We start from the raw sequence: 16,178 nt of genomic DNA on the forward strand, positions 1-16,178 counted from the left end.
CAGATTCTGTCTAAATATTTACGTTTGTACAGTTTCTGTGTAAATATTTACATGTTCATAGAAATTCTGTGTAAATATTTACATGTTCGTATAGATTCTGTGTAAATATTTACATGTTTATACACATTCTGTGTAAACATTTACACGTTTATACACATTCTATGTAAATATTTACAGGTATATACAGATTCTGTGTAAATATTTAGGGGTTTATGTAGACTCTGTGTAAAAATTTACGGCTTTATACAGACTCTGTGTAAATATTTACTGGATTTAAATATTCTGTGTAAATATTTACTGGTTTTTACAGATTCTGTGTAAATATTTCAATGTTTAAACAGATTCTGTGTAAATACTTATATGTTTATACAGATTCTGTGTAAATATATACGTTTGTACAGATTCTGTGTAAATATTTACATGCTCATAGACATTCTGTGTGGATATCTACATGTTCGTAGAGAATCTGTGTAAATATTTACATGTTTATACAGATTCTGTGTAAATATTTACATGTTTATACACATTCTGTGTAAATATTTGCATGTTCATACACATTCTGTGTAAATATTTACATGTTTATGCAGATTCTGTGTCAATACTTACATGTTTATACAGATTCTGTGTAAATATTTTCATGTTTATACAGATTCTTTGTAAACATTTACATCTTTATACAGATTCTGTTTAAATATTTACATGTTTATACAGATTCTTTGTAAATATTTACATGTTTATACACATTCTGTGTAAATATTTACATGTTTATACAGATTTTGTGTAAATATGTACATGTTGATACAGATTCTTTGTAAATATTTACATTTTGATACAGATTCTGTGTAAATATTGACATGTTGATACAGATTCTGTGTAAATATTTACATGTTTATACAGATTCTCTGTAAATATTTACATGTTTATACAGATTCTGTGTAAATATTTACATGTTCATAGAGATTCTGTGTAAATATTTATATGTTTATACAGATTCTGTGTAAATATTTACATGTTTATACAGATTCTGTGTAAATATTTACATGTTTATACAGATTCTGTGTAAATCTTTACATGTATATACAGATTCTTTGTAAATATTTACATCTTTATTCAGGTTCTGAGTAAATATTTACAGGTTTTTTCAGATTCTGTGTAAATATTTACTTGTTTATACAGATTCTGTGTAAATATTTACATGTTTATGCAGATTGTGTGTAAATATTTACATGTTTATAAAGATTGTGGTTAATATTTACATGTTTATAAAGATTGTGTGTAAATATTTACAGGTTTATACGGATCCTGTGTAAATATTTACATGTTTATACAAATTTTGTGTAAATATGTACATGTTGATACAGTTTCTGTGTAAATATTTACATTTTGATACAGATTCTGTGTAAATATTGACATGTTGATACAGATTCTGTGTTTATATTTACATGTTTATGCAGATTCTGTGTAAATATTTACATGTTCATAGAAATTCTGTGTAAATATTTATATGTTTATACAGATTCTTTGTAAATATTTACATGTTGATACTGATTCTGTGTAAATATTTACTTGTTTATAGAGATTGTGTGTAAATCTTTACATGTTTATACAGATTCTTTGTGAATATTTACATCATTATTCAGATTCTGTGTAAATATTTACATGTTTATAAAGATTCTTTCTAAATATTTACATGTTTATACAGATTCTGTGTAAATATTTTCGTGTTTATACAAATTCTGTGTAAATATTTACATGTTCGTACAGATTCTGTGTAAATATTTACATGTTCATACAGATTCTGTGTAAATATTTACGTGTTCATACAGATTCTGTGTAAATATTTACATGTTCATTCAGACTCTTTGTAAATATTTACATGTTCATAGAAATTCTGTGTAAATATTTACATGTTTATACAGATTCTGTCTAAATATTTACGTCTGTACAGATCCTGTGTAAATATTTACCTGTTCATAGAAATTCTGTGTAAATATTTACATGTTCGTACAGATTCTGTGTAAATATTTACATGTTTATACAGATTCTGTGTAAATATTTACATGTTTATACAGATTTTGTGTAAATATGTCCATGTTGATACACATTCTTTGTAAATATTTACATTTTGATACAGATTCTGTGTAAATATTGACATGTTGATACAGATTCTGTGTAAATATTTACATGTTTATACAGATTCTCTATAAATATTTACATGTTTATACAGATTCTGTGTAAATATTTACATGTTCATAGAGATTCTGTGTAAATATTTTCATGTTTATACAGATTCTGTGTAAATATTTACCTGTTTATTCCGATTCAGTGTAAATATTTACATGTTTATACAGATTCTGTGTAAATATTTACATGTTTATACAGATTCAGTGTAAATATTTACGTTTGTACAGATTCTGAGTAGATATTTACATGTTCATAGACATTCTGTGTGGATATGTACATGTTCGTACAGAATCTGTGTAAATATTTACATGTTCATACAGATTCTGTGTAAATATTTACATGTTCATACAGATACTGTGTAAATATTTACATGTTCATACACATTCTGTGTAAATATTTACATGTTCATACTGATTCTGTGTAAACATTTACATGTTCATAGGGCTTCTTTGTAAATATCTACATTTTTATATATATTCTGTCTAAATATTTACGTTTGTACAGATTCTGTGTAAATATTTACATGTTTTAAAAGGTTCTGTGTAAATATTCTCATGTTTTTACAGATTCTGTGTAAATATTTACATGTTTATACAGATTCTGTGTAAATATTTATATGTTTATACAGATTCTGTGTAAATCTTTACATGTATGTACAGATTCTTTGTAAATTTCTACATCTTTATTGAGATTCTGTGTAAATATTTACATGTTTATAAAGATTCTTTGTAAATATTTACATGTTTATACAGATTCTGCGTAAATGTTTACATGTTTATACAAATTCTGTGTAAATATTTACATGTTCATACAGATTCTTTGTAAATATTTTCATGTTCATACAGATTCTGTGTAAATATTTACATATTCATACAGATTCTGTGTAAATATATACATGTTCATACAGATTCTGTGTAAATATTTACAAGTTCATAAAGGTTCTGTGTAAATATTTACATGTTCATACAGGTTCTGTGTAAATATTTACATGTTCATACAGATTCTGTGTAAATATTTACATGTTCATACGGATTCTGTGTCAATATTTACATGTTCATACAGATTCTGAGTAAATATTTACTTGTTCATAGAGATTCTGTGTAAATATTTATATGTTTATACAGATTCTATCTAAATATTCACGTTTGTACAGGTTCTGTGTAAATATTTACATGTTCATAGAAATTCTGTGTAAATATTTACATGTTCGTATAGATTCTGTGTAAATATTTACATGTTTATACACATTCTGTGTAAACATTTATATGTTTATACACATTCTATGTAAATATTTACAGGTATATACAGATTCTGTGTAAATATTTAGGGGTTTATGTAGACTCTGTGTAAAAATTTACGGCTTTATACAGACTCTGTGTAAATATTTACAGGATTCAAATATTCTGTGTAAATATATACTGGTTTTTACAGATTCTGTGTAAATATTTCAATGTTTAAACAGATTCTGTGTAAATACTTACATGTTTATACAGATTCTGTGTAAATATATACGTTTGTACAGATTCTGTGTAAATATTTACATGCTCATAGACATTCTGTGTGGATATCTACATGTTCGTAGAGAATCTGTGTAAATATTTACATGTTTATACAGATTCTGTGTAAATATTTACAAGTTTATACACATTCTGTGTAAATATTTGCATGTTCATACACATTCTGTGTAAATATTTACATGTTTATGCGGATTCTGTGTCAATACTTACATGTTTATACAGATTCTGTGTAAACATTTTCATGTTTATACAGATTCTTTGTAAACATTTACATCTTTATACAGATTCTGTTTAAATATTTACATGTTTATACAGATTCTTTGTAAATATTTACATGTTTATACACATTCTGTGTAAATATTTACATGTTTATACAGATTTTCTGTAAATATGTACATGTTGATACAGATTCTTTGTAAATATTTACATTTTGATACAGATTCTGTGTAAATATTGACATGTTGATACAGATTCTGTGTAAATATTTACATGTTTATACAGATTCTCTGTAAATATTTACATGTTTATACAGATTCTGTGTAAATATTTACATGTTCATAGAGATTCTGTGTAAATATTTATATGTTTATACAGATTCTGTGTAAATATTTACATGTTTATACAGATTCTGTGTAAATATTTACATGTTTATACAGATTCTGTGTAAATCTTTACATGTATATACAGATTCTTTGTAAATATTTACATCTTTATTCAGATTCTGAGTAAATATTTAGAAGTTTTTTCAGATTCTGTGTAAATATTTACATGTTTATACAGATTCTGTGTAAATATTTACATGTTTATGCAGATTGTGCGTAATTATTTTCATGTTTATAAAGATTGTGGTTAATATTTACATGTTTATAAAGATTGTGTGTAAATATTTACACGTTTATACGTATTCTGTGTAAATATTTACATGTTTATACAAATTTTGTGTAAATATGTACATGTTGATACAGTTTCTGTGTAAATATTAACATTTTGATACAGATTCTGTGTAAATATTGACATGTTGATACAGATTCTGTTTAAATATTTACATGTTTATACAGATTCTGTGTAAATATTTACATGTTCATAGAAATTCTGTGTAAATATTTATATGTTTATACAGATTCTGTGTAAATATTGACATGTTGATACTGATTCTGCGTAAATATTTACTTGTTTATACAGATTCTGTGTAAATCTTTACATGTTTATATAGATTCTTTGTGAATATTTACATCATTTTTCAGATTCTGTGTAAATATTTACATGTTTATAATGATTCTTTCTAAATATTTACATGTTTATACAGATTCGGTGTAAATATTTACGTGTTTATACAAATTCTGTGTAAATATTTACATGTTCGTACAGATTCTGTGTAAATATTTACATGTTCATACAGATTCTGTGTAAATATTTACATGTTCATACAGATTCTGTGTAAATATTTACACGTTCATACAGACTCTGTGTAAATATTTACATGTTCATAGAAATTCTGTGTAAATATTTACATGTTTATACAGATTCTGTCTAAATATTTACGTTTGTACAGATTCTGTGTAAATATTTACCTGTTCATAGAAATTCTGTGTAAATATTTACATGTTCGTACAGATTCTGTGTAAATATTTACATGTTTATACAGATTCTCTGTAAATATTTACATGTTTATACAGATTCTGTGTAAATATTTACATGTTTATAAAATTCTGTGTAAATCTTTACATGTTTATACAGATTCTTTGTAAATATTTGCATCTTTATTCAGATTCTGTGTAAATATTTACATGTTTATAAAGATTCTTTGTAAATATTTACATGCTTATACAGATTCTGTGCAAATATTTACCTGTATATACAAATTCTTTGTAAATATTTACATGTTCATACAGATTCTGTGTAAATATTTACATGTTCATACAGATACTGTGTAAATATTTACATGTTCATACAGATTCTGTGTAAATATTTACATATTCATACAGATTCTGTGTAAATATTTACATGTTCATACAGATTCTGTGTAAATCTTTTCATGTTTTTACAGATTCTGTCTAAATATTTACGTTTGTACAGATTCTGTGTAAATATTTACATGTTCATAGAAATTCTGTGTAAATATTTACATGTTCGTACATATTCTGTGCAAATATTTACATGTTTATACATATTCTGTGTAAACATTTACATGTTTATACAGACTCTGTGTAAATGTTTACGTTTGTACAGATTCTGTGTAAATATTTACATGTTCATAGACATTCTGTGTGGATATCTACATGTTCGTACAGATTCTGTGTAAATATTTACATGTTTATACAGATTCTGTGTAAATATTTACATGTTTATACAGATTCTGTGTAAATCTTTACATGTATATACAGATTCTTTGTAAATATTTACATCTTTATTCAGGTTCTGAGTAAATATTTACAGGTTTTTTCAGATTCTGTGTAAATATTTACTTGTTTATACAGATTCTGTGTAAATATTTACATGTTTATGCAGATTGTGTGTAAATATTTACATGTTTATAAAGATTGTGGTTAATATTTACATGTTTATAAAGATTGTGTGTAAATATTTACATCTTTATTCAGATTCTGTGTAAATATTTACATGTTTATAAAGATTCTTTGTAAATATTTACATGTTTATACAGATTCTGTGTAAATATTTACCTGTATATACAAATTCTTTGTAAATATTTACATGTTCATTCAGATTCTGTGTAAATATTTATATGTTCATACAGATACTGTGTAAATATTTACATGTTCATACAGATTCTGTGTAAATGTTTACATATTCATACAGATTCTGTGTAAATATTTACATGTTCATACAGTTTCTGTGTAAATCTTTTCATGTTTTTACAGATTCTGTCTAAATATTTACGTTTGTACAGATTCTGTGTAAATATTTACATGTTCATAGAAATTCTGTGTAAATATTTACATGTTCGTACATATTCTGTGCAAATATTTACATGTTTATACATATTCTGTGTAAACATTTACATGTTTATAAAGATTCTGTGTAAATATTTACATGTTTATACTGATTCTGTGTAAATATTTACAACTTTATACAGATTCTGTGTAAATATTTGCATGTTTATAAAGATTCTCTGTAAATATTTACATGTTTATAGAGATTCTGTGTAAATATTTACAGGTATATACAGATTCTGTGTAAAAATTTAGGGGTTTATAAAGATTCTGTGTAAAAATTAACAGCATTATACAGATTCTGTGTAAATATTTACAGGTTTTTAAAGATTCTGTGTAAATATTTACTGGTTTTTACAGATTCTGTGTAAATATTTACATGTTTTTACACATTCTGTGTAAATATTTACATGTTTATACACATTCTGTGTAAATATTTACATGTTTATACAGATTCTGTGTAAATATTTACATGTTCATAGAAATTCTGGGTAAATATTTATATGTTTATACAGATTCTGTGTAAATATTAACATGTTGATACTGATTCTGTGTAAATATTTACTTGTTTATGCAGATTCTGTGTAAATCTTTACATGTTTATACAGATTCTTTGTGAATATTTACATCATTATTCAGATTCTGTGTAAATATTTACATGTTTATAAAGATTGTTTCTAAATATTTACATGTTTATACAGATTCTGTGTAAATATTTACATGTATATACAAATTCTGTGTAAATATTTACATGTTCGTACAGATTCTGTGTAAATATTTACATGTTCATACAGATTCTCTGTAAATATTTACATGTTCATACAGATTCTGTGTAAATATTTACATGTTCATACAGACTCTGTGTAAATATTTACATGTTCATGGAAATTCTGTGTAAATATTTACATGTTTATACAGATTCTGTCTAAATATTTACGTTTGTACAGATTCTGTGTAAATATTTACCTGTTCATAGAAATTCTGTGTAAATATTTACATGTTCGTACATATTCTGTGCAAATATTTACATGTTTATACATATTCTGTGTAAACATTTACATGTTTATACAGACTCTGTGTAAATATTTACGTTTGTACAGATTCTGTGTAAATATTTACATGTTCATAGACATTCTGTGTGGATATCTACATGTTCGTACAGATTCTGTGTAAATATTTACATGTTTATACTGATTCTGTGTAAACATTTACATGTTTATACGCATTCTGTGTAAATATTTACATGTTCATACATATTCTGTGTAAATATTTACATGTTGATACGGATTATGTGTAAATATTTACATGTTTATACAGATTCTGTGTAAATATTTATATGTTTATACAGATTCTGTGAAAATATTTACATGTTTATACAGATTCTGTGTAAATATTTACATGTTTATACAGATTCTTTGTAAATATTTACAACTTTATTCAGATTCTGTGTAAATATTTACATGTTTATAAAGATTCTGTGTAAATATTCACATGTTTGTAGAGATCTGTGTAAATATTTACAGGTATATACAGATTCTGTGTAAATATTTAGGGGTTTAAATTGATTCTGTGTAAATATTTACGGCTTTATACAGATTCTGTGTAAATATTTACAGGTTTTTAAAGATTCTGTGTAAATATTTACAGGTTTTTTCAGATTCTGTGTAAATATTTACATGTTTACACAGTTTCTGTGTAAATATTTACATGTTTATACAGATTCTGTGTAAATATTTACATGTTTATAAAGATTCTGTGTAAATATTTACATGTTTATAGAAATTCTGTGTAAATATTTACAGGTATATACAGATTCTGTGTAAATATTTAGGGGTTTATATATATTCTGTGTAAAAATTAACAGCTTTATACAGATTCTGTGTAAATATTGACAGGTTTTTAAAGATTCTGTGTAAATATTTCCTGTTTTTTACAGATTCTTTGTAAATATTTACATGTTTATACACATTCTGTGTAAATATTTACATGTTCATACACATTCTGTGTATATATTTACATGTTTATACAGATTCTGTGTAAATATTTTCATGTTTATACAGATTCTGTGAAAATATTTACATGTTTATACAGATTCTGTGTAAATATTTACATGTTTATACAGATTCTCTGTAAATATTTACATGTTTATACAGATTCTGTGTAAATATTTACATGTTCATAGAGATTCTGTGTAAATATTTATATGTTTATACAGATTCTGTGTAAATATTTACATGTTTATACAGATTCTGTGTAAATATTTACATGTTTATACAGATTCTGTGTAAATCTTTACATGTATATACAGATTCTTTGTAAATATTTACATCTTTATTCAGGTTCTGAGTAAATATTTACAGGTTTTTTCAGATTCTGTGTAAATATTTACTTGTTTATACAGATTCTGTGTAAATATTTACATGTTTATGCAGATTGTGTGTAAATATTTACATGTTTATAAAGATTGTGGTTAATATTTACATGTTTATAAAGATTGTGTGTAAATATTTACAGGTTTATACGGATCCTGTGTAAATATTTACATGTTTATACAAATTTTGTGTAAATATGTACATGTTGATACAGTTTCTGTGTAAATATTTACATTTTGATACAGATTCTGTGTAAATATTGACATGTTGATACAGATTCTGTGTTTATATTTACATGTTTATGCAGATTCTGTGTAAATATTTACATGTTCATAGAAATTCTGTGTAAATATTTATATGTTTATACAGATTCTTTGTAAATATTTACATGTTGATACTGATTCTGTGTAAATATTTACTTGTTTATAGAGATTGTGTGTAAATCTTTACATGTTTATACAGATTCTTTGTGAATATTTACATCATTATTCAGATTCTGTGTAAATATTTACATGTTTATAAAGATTCTTTCTAAATATTTACATGTTTATACAGATTCTGTGTAAATATTTTCGTGTTTATACAAATTCTGTGTAAATATTTACATGTTCGTACAGATTCTGTGTAAATATTTACATGTTCATACAGATTCTGTGTAAATATTTACGTGTTCATACAGATTCTGTGTAAATATTTACATGTTCATTCAGACTCTTTGTAAATATTTACATGTTCATAGAAATTCTGTGTAAATATTTACATGTTTATACAGATTCTGTCTAAATATTTACGTCTGTACAGATCCTGTGTAAATATTTACCTGTTCATAGAAATTCTGTGTAAATATTTACATGTTCGTACAGATTCTGTGTAAATATTTACATGTTTATACAGATTCTGTGTAAATATTTACATGTTTATACAGATTTTGTGTAAATATGTCCATGTTGATACACATTCTTTGTAAATATTTACATTTTGATACAGATTCTGTGTAAATATTGACATGTTGATACAGATTCTGTGTAAATATTTACATGTTTATACAGATTCTCTATAAATATTTACATGTTTATACAGATTCTGTGTAAATATTTACATGTTCATAGAGATTCTGTGTAAATATTTTCATGTTTATACAGATTCTGTGTAAATATTTACCTGTTTATTCCGATTCAGTGTAAATATTTACATGTTTATACAGATTCTGTGTAAATATTTACATGTTTATACAGATTCAGTGTAAATATTTACGTTTGTACAGATTCTGAGTAGATATTTACATGTTCATAGACATTCTGTGTGGATATGTACATGTTCGTACAGAATCTGTGTAAATATTTACATGTTCATACAGATTCTGTGTAAATATTTACATGTTCATACAGATACTGTGTAAATATTTACATGTTCATACACATTCTGTGTAAATATTTACATGTTCATACTGATTCTGTGTAAACATTTACATGTTCATAGGGCTTCTTTGTAAATATCTACATTTTTATATATATTCTGTCTAAATATTTACGTTTGTACAGATTCTGTGTAAATATTTACATGTTTTAAAAGGTTCTGTGTAAATATTCTCATGTTTTTACAGATTCTGTGTAAATATTTACATGTTTATACAGATTCTGTGTAAATATTTATATGTTTATACAGATTCTGTGTAAATCTTTACATGTATGTACAGATTCTTTGTAAATTTCTACATCTTTATTGAGATTCTGTGTAAATATTTACATGTTTATAAAGATTCTTTGTAAATATTTACATGTTTATACAGATTCTGCGTAAATGTTTACATGTTTATACAAATTCTGTGTAAATATTTACATGTTCATACAGATTCTTTGTAAATATTTTCATGTTCATACAGATTCTGTGTAAATATTTACATATTCATACAGATTCTGTGTAAATATATACATGTTCATACAGATTCTGTGTAAATATTTACAAGTTCATAAAGGTTCTGTGTAAATATTTACATGTTCATACAGGTTCTGTGTAAATATTTACATGTTCATACAGATTCTGTGTAAATATTTACATGTTCATACGGATTCTGTGTCAATATTTACATGTTCATACAGATTCTGAGTAAATATTTACTTGTTCATAGAGATTCTGTGTAAATATTTATATGTTTATACAGATTCTATCTAAATATTCACGTTTGTACAGGTTCTGTGTAAATATTTACATGTTCATAGAAATTCTGTGTAAATATTTACATGTTCGTATAGATTCTGTGTAAATATTTACATGTTTATACACATTCTGTGTAAACATTTATATGTTTATACACATTCTATGTAAATATTTACAGGTATATACAGATTCTGTGTAAATATTTAGGGGTTTATGTAGACTCTGTGTAAAAATTTACGGCTTTATACAGACTCTGTGTAAATATTTACAGGATTCAAATATTCTGTGTAAATATATACTGGTTTTTACAGATTCTGTGTAAATATTTCAATGTTTAAACAGATTCTGTGTAAATACTTACATGTTTATACAGATTCTGTGTAAATATATACGTTTGTACAGATTCTGTGTAAATATTTACATGCTCATAGACATTCTGTGTGGATATCTACATGTTCGTAGAGAATCTGTGTAAATATTTACATGTTTATACAGATTCTGTGTAAATATTTACAAGTTTATACACATTCTGTGTAAATATTTGCATGTTCATACACATTCTGTGTAAATATTTACATGTTTATGCAGATTCTGTGTCAATACTTACATGTTTATACAGATTCTGTGTAAACATTTTCATGTTTATACAGATTCTTTGTAAACATTTACATCTTTATACAGATTCTGTTTAAATATTTACATGTTTATACAGATTCTTTGTAAATATTTACATGTTTATACACATTCTGTGTAAATATTTACATGTTTATACAGATTTTCTGTAAATATGTACATGTTGATACAGATTCTTTGTAAATATTTACATTTTGATACAGATTCTGTGTAAATATTGACATGTTGATACAGATTCTGTGTAAATATTTACATGTTTATACAGATTCTCTGTAAATATTTACATGTTTATACAGATTCTGTGTAAATATTTACATGTTCATAGAGATTCTGTGTAAATATTTATATGTTTATACAGATTCTGTGTAAATATTTACATGTTTATACAGATTCTGTGTAAATATTTACATGTTTATACAGATTCTGTGTAAATCTTTACATGTATATACAGATTCTTTGTAAATATTTACATCTTTATTCAGATTCTGAGTAAATATTTAGAAGTTTTTTCAGATTCTGTGTAAATATTTACATGTTTATACAGATTCTGTGTAAATATTTACATGTTTATGCAGATTGTGCGTAATTATTTTCATGTTTATAAAGATTGTGGTTAATATTTACATGTTTATAAAGATTGTGTGTAAATATTTACACGTTTATACGTATTCTGTGTAAATATTTACATGTTTATACAAATTTTGTGTAAATATGTACATGTTGATACAGTTTCTGTGTAAATATTAACATTTTGATACAGATTCTGTGTAAATATTGACATGTTGATACAGATTCTGTTTAAATATTTACATGTTTATACAGATTCTGTGTAAATATTTACATGTTCATAGAAATTCTGTGTAAATATTTATATGTTTATACAGATTCTGTGTAAATATTGACATGTTGATACTGATTCTGCGTAAATATTTACTTGTTTATACAGATTCTGTGTAAATCTTTACATGTTTATATAGATTCTTTGTGAATATTTACATCATTTTTCAGATTCTGTGTAAATATTTACATGTTTATAATGATTCTTTCTAAATATTTACATGTTTATACAGATTCGGTGTAAATATTTACGTGTTTATACAAATTCTGTGTAAATATTTACATGTTCGTACAGATTCTGTGTAAATATTTACATGTTCATACAGATTCTGTGTAAATATTTACATGTTCATACAGATTCTGTGTAAATATTTACACGTTCATACAGACTCTGTGTAAATATTTACATGTTCATAGAAATTCTGTGTAAATATTTACATGTTTATACAGATTCTGTCTAAATATTTACGTTTGTACAGATTCTGTGTAAATATTTACCTGTTCATAGAAATTCTGTGTAAATATTTACATGTTCGTACAGATTCTGTGTAAATATTTACATGTTTATACAGATTCTCTGTAAATATTTACATGTTTATACAGATTCTGTGTAAATATTTACATGTTTATAAAATTCTGTGTAAATCTTTACATGTTTATACAGATTCTTTGTAAATATTTGCATCTTTATTCAGATTCTGTGTAAATATTTACATGTTTATAAAGATTCTTTGTAAATATTTACATGCTTATACAGATTCTGTGCAAATATTTACCTGTATATACAAATTCTTTGTAAATATTTACATGTTCATACAGATTCTGTGTAAATATTTACATGTTCATACAGATACTGTGTAAATATTTACATGTTCATACAGATTCTGTGTAAATATTTACATATTCATACAGATTCTGTGTAAATATTTACATGTTCATACAGATTCTGTGTAAATCTTTTCATGTTTTTACAGATTCTGTCTAAATATTTACGTTTGTACAGATTCTGTGTAAATATTTACATGTTCATAGAAATTCTGTGTAAATATTTACATGTTCGTACATATTCTGTGCAAATATTTACATGTTTATACATATTCTGTGTAAACATTTACATGTTTATACAGACTCTGTGTAAATGTTTACGTTTGTACAGATTCTGTGTAAATATTTACATGTTCATAGACATTCTGTGTGGATATCTACATGTTCGTACAGATTCTGTGTAAATATTTACATGTTTATACAGATTCTGTGTAAATATTTACATGTTTATACAGATTCTGTGTAAATCTTTACATGTATATACAGATTCTTTGTAAATATTTACATCTTTATTCAGGTTCTGAGTAAATATTTACAGGTTTTTTCAGATTCTGTGTAAATATTTACTTGTTTATACAGATTCTGTGTAAATATTTACATGTTTATGCAGATTGTGTGTAAATATTTACATGTTTATAAAGATTGTGGTTAATATTTACATGTTTATAAAGATTGTGTGTAAATATTTACATCTTTATTCAGATTCTGTGTAAATATTTACATGTTTATAAAGATTCTTTGTAAATATTTACATGTTTATACAGATTCTGTGTAAATATTTACCTGTATATACAAATTCTTTGTAAATATTTACATGTTCATTCAGATTCTGTGTAAATATTTATATGTTCATACAGATACTGTGTAAATATTTACATGTTCATACAGATTCTGTGTAAATGTTTACATATTCATACAGATTCTGTGTAAATATTTACATGTTCATACAGTTTCTGTGTAAATCTTTTCATGTTTTTACAGATTCTGTCTAAATATTTACGTTTGTACAGATTCTGTGTAAATATTTACATGTTCATAGAAATTCTGTGTAAATATTTACATGTTCGTACATATTCTGTGCAAATATTTACATGTTTATACATATTCTGTGTAAACATTTACATGTTTATAAAGATTCTGTGTAAATATTTACATGTTTATACTGATTCTGTGTAAATATTTACAACTTTATACAGATTCTGTGTAAATATTTGCATGTTTATAAAGATTCTCTGTAAATATTTACATGTTTATAGAGATTCTGTGTAAATATTTACAGGTATATACAGATTCTGTGTAAAAATTTAGGGGTTTATAAAGATTCTGTGTAAAAATTAACAGCATTATACAGATTCTGTGTAAATATTTACAGGTTTTTAAAGATTCTGTGTAAATATTTACTGGTTTTTACAGATTCTGTGTAAATATTTACATGTTTTTACACATTCTGTGTAAATATTTACATGTTTATACACATTCTGTGTAAATATTTACATGTTTATACAGATTCTGTGTAAATATTTACATGTTCATAGAAATTCTGGGTAAATATTTATATGTTTATACAGATTCTGTGTAAATATTAACATGTTGATACTGATTCTGTGTAAATATTTACTTGTTTATGCAGATTCTGTGTAAATCTTTACATGTTTATACAGATTCTTTGTGAATATTTACATCATTATTCAGATTCTGTGTAAATATTTACATGTTTATAAAGATTGTTTCTAAATATTTACATGTTTATACAGATTCTGTGTAAATATTTACATGTATATACAAATTCTGTGTAAATATTTACATGTTCGTACAGATTCTGTGTAAATATTTACATGTTCATACAGATTCTCTGTAAATATTTACATGTTCATACAGATTCTGTGTAAATATTTACATGTTCATACAGACTCTGTGTAAATATTTACATGTTCATGGAAATTCTGTGTAAATATTTACATGTTTATACAGATTCTGTCTAAATATTTACGTTTGTACAGATTCTGTGTAAATATTTACCTGTTCATAGAAATTCTGTGTAAATATTTACATGTTCGTACATATTCTGTGCAAATATTTACATGTTTATACATATTCTGTGTAAACATTTACATGTTTATACAGACTCTGTGTAAATATTTACGTTTGAACAGATTCTGTGTAAATATTTACATGTTCATAGACATTCTGTGTGGATATCTACATGTTCGTACAGATTCTGTGTAAATATTTACATGTTTATACTGATTCTGTGTAAACATTTACATGTTTATACGCATTCTGTGTAAATATTTACATGTTCATACATATTCTGTGTAAATATTTACATGTTGATACGGATTATGTGTAAATATTTACATGTTTATACAGATTCTGTGTAAATATTTATATGTTTATACAGATTCTGTGAAAATATTTACATGTTTATACAGATTCTGTGTAAATATTTACATGTTTATACAGATTCTTTGTAAATATTTACAACTTTATTCAGATTCTGTGTAAATATTTACATGTTTATAAAGATTCTGTGTAAATATTCACATGTTTGTAGAGATCTGTGTAAATATTTACAGGTATATACAGATTCTGTGTAAATATTTAGGGGTTTAAATTGATTCTGTGTAAATATTTACGGCTTTATACAGATTCTGTGTAAATATTTACAGGTTTTTAAAGATTCTGTGTAAATATTTACAGGT

The sequence above is a fragment of the Pan paniscus genome, chromosome 15 (genome assembly GCF_029289425.2).
Source record: "Pan paniscus chromosome 15, NHGRI_mPanPan1-v2.0_pri, whole genome shotgun sequence".
In the NCBI taxonomy this organism is placed as follows: domain Eukaryota; kingdom Metazoa; phylum Chordata; class Mammalia; order Primates; family Hominidae; genus Pan; species Pan paniscus.